Source organism: Oreochromis niloticus, linkage group LG1, assembly GCF_001858045.2.
Source record: "Oreochromis niloticus isolate F11D_XX linkage group LG1, O_niloticus_UMD_NMBU, whole genome shotgun sequence".
NCBI lineage: Eukaryota > Metazoa > Chordata > Actinopteri > Cichliformes > Cichlidae > Oreochromis > Oreochromis niloticus.
In genome coordinates, this window is record NC_031965.2 from 38,971,804 (window position 1) to 38,974,968 (window position 3,165).

Consider the following 3,165-nt stretch of genomic DNA (forward strand, 5'->3'; position numbering starts at 1 on the left):
TTCCGCCTGATTGCAAAAACAGTTTGTTGCTGGGATGGGACGAGTCCTTTAATATCCGAGCTGCTCTGGACCAACATCTCCTGGTGTACATGTCCTGAGGGGAAGGGAGATCCTGTTATTGATCCCTTTACCTTAGTCTTAAAGTGTATATTTATTTCTTACTCTTCTTATATTTAGTGCTTGTCTTTTGCACTGAATGTAACTGGAGCCTCTTCATCCCTTCTCTCTATATACTGTACTGTATATAGCAGAGATGACAATAAAGTTTACTTTGACTTCGACTTGAGAGCAGACCTGCAGCAGAGCTCTGCCGCACAGATCACTCTGTGAAGAGCTTTTCGGTCCTGAACACAGCTAATCCCATACCAGGATGTGATGTTCTGTGTGAGGATGCTCTCCACAGCACCTGAATAGAAAGGATCACTTAGTCCCTCTATGTTCTGAACACATTATTTTCACTTTTCTCTGCCTCTTCCTCACTCTGCTGTTGTCCCTCCTCCTGCACGTCTTCTCGGCTGGTGCTAAATTTGACACATTTTGTTGACACATTTTGACCTTTTCACCACTTCCTCCAAGCTAAACTCTCTTTTACAAGTTGCATGAGGGGAGGAGTTAAGGGATTTGATTGGGCAGTGTCGGTAATGTAAATAAGCGAATGGATGCTGTCAGCATGTGTAGGGTCGGTGGGTAAATGACCGGGAAAATGCCCGACATGCCAGATTACCAGTCCAGCCTGTTTCTGTTGGAAAAAATAGGTTTAAAAACGTATTTTATATGCATATATGTGGTTCTCTGAAGTTCCACATTTCTGTAAACGAAAAAGTAGCTCTTAGCAGTAGCATATTAGGACTATAAATAGATCTATAACAATACATTTTAAAGAAGAAAATGAAGGTTCTGGACGAAGGAGAATAAAAATAAAAGAAATAAACTCAAGGTTATCACGTCATACATCTATTGAAAAAAAAAAAAATTCACAAAAACGGTGGTTAGCACTGTTGCCGCACAGCAAGAAGGTCCTGAGTTCAATTCCACCATCAGGCCGGGGTCTTTCTGTGTGGAGTTTGCATGTTCTCCCCGTGTTTGCGTGGGTTCCCTCCGGGTACTCCGGCTTCCTCCCACCGTCCAAAGACGTGCAGCTTGTGGGGATAGGTTAATTGGATAATTCAAATTGCCACTAGGTGTGAATGGTTGTCTGTCCCTGTGTGTTGGCCCTGCGACAGACTGGCGACCTGTCCAGGGTGTACCCCGCCTCTCGCCCTATGACAGCTGGGATAGGCTCCAACGCCCCCCGCGACCCTGAAAAGGATAAGCGGAAGCGAATGGATGGATGGATATTTAATAATGAGTGTGAAATGTTTTGTCACACTCACACTGAGGCGGGGGTGTGGGTATTATTTTGGAAAGAAGGAACCGGAAGTTGCGTTCACGTACTCTCGCTTTATTTTCCGGGAGAGAGGGTTTCCTGACTCTCAGAGATGTCGCCACTTCTCAAAGACCATTGGGTGAGAGCGGGGAGAACTGATGATGTCACCCTGTTCGTAAACAGGATGAAGCGTTCATATACTCGATATATTTATTTATTCAGTCCCACGCACGTGTCTGTGGCTCACACGTCATCGTAAATCATGTAAATAAGCGTCTTTGCTCCGTTCAGTTGCGCCTCCTGAGGTTCCCACGCGGATCCCTGTTCTCCATCAGCGGCTCTTTCTCAGCACAAACTGTATTTCCTGTGTGGAATTTGAGTGTCTCACCTGAACATGAATCACGCTCTGCGTGTTCACACAGCTTATAGATCTGAGGCAGCGACGCGTTTCACTTTCAGTTCAACATTTCAATCAGTGCACGCTCTGCTCCTTTTTTAATTGTAGGAAAGTCCGTGAAACAGAAACGGACGTGACTACAAATACATAACGCCTCTGAAGTTATTTAAATAACTGCACGTGGAGCCAGATGTTAGGAGTTTTGTCCAAATATGAAATATTAAAAGAGTCCGTGCAAACTCTGAGGCTCCTACAGACGTCTGAACAGCGCCACCTGCTGCTAAGGAGAGGAACGATCGTCAGCCTGCCCTCTGCTTTGTTTATCAGCTGGAAGTTTAGATTACAGTAACACGTGGATATAAAGTACTTTGAAATGTGAAAAGTTAAATTTAAAGACAGTTTATTGTATGTTTCAGTGCCAGATTTTACATTGTCATGTTATTAATGACATTATTCTGAAAACTGTGGAAAAGAGAAGCAAATCCCGCCAATTCCACGTGCTTTATCCATGTTTGGGGCAAATGAAGTGCAGCAAAACTATGAGTGGAAACGTGGCTGTGTGTAAAGAACAGTCACGCGTAATGGACAAACAGAAGAAACTGAATAACAAAATGACGCCAGTATCTGTAATATTATTAATGTGCAGTGAAGTTGCCTGCTTTATTTACGTTGTCTCACTTCCTTTCCTCATCAGTGATTGGCTCTTGTGTTCTTTTGTCTCCTGCTTATCTCCTGACAGAAATCCTTTTAGAAAGACTTCAGTTACTTGTTGCCTTACAGTGAGTATTGTAGTCCTGTTAGCTGTACTGTTACTGCACGTGTTTGTGTTTCTAGTGTATTTTAGGTGGTCTGTGAGTTATGAAGGAAAATACAATAATTAAAGCCCATTTGAACCTATTCACAGTTTACAGACAGTTATAATGAAACTGAAATCTTTACAGGTAAGACCACCAGAGCACACGCAGCAGGAGACGAGAGAACAGCACCCAGACAGTTACTACATAAACTCAAACTCTCCTGGTCTTTGTCACTTTAAGTTCATCAGAAAGTCACAGCGAGCGTCAGAGCGGAAAAATGATTTTTGTGAGAAATCCCCCCGATTTACTCCGACACCTATGCCTCAGTTGATCATGTGAATACTGCTCGTCACCGCAGTGCTCACACGCCACACCTGCAGAGAGACGAAACCCTTCAATACCCCGAGGAGATTTTCCTTCTTCATCCCAAAGAATCAAATCCTTAGCAAAGGATTTATGGAAAAACCCTGAATGCAGAATCCTGGTTGTACACAACAGGAGTGCAATCCCACACAGCAGCACCCGATCAGCATCATGGAGCAGTACAGTGAGAGTCACGTTATACACTACTGTCATATTCATTCAGAACTAACAGTATTTATAAA

The 3,165-nt window shown here is 43.5% G+C and overlaps 1 long non-coding RNA gene across 1 annotated transcript; it reads left to right on the forward strand.

Annotated features, from left to right (window-relative positions):
- Positions 1 to 1,434: 1,434 nt before the first annotated feature.
- LOC102079776 (uncharacterized) lies at positions 1,435 to 3,165 on the forward strand. The gene is made up of 3 exons (XR_265701.4): positions 1,435 to 1,505; positions 2,503 to 2,542; positions 2,705 to 3,165. It is a non-coding gene; the product is annotated as an uncharacterized LOC102079776 (long non-coding RNA).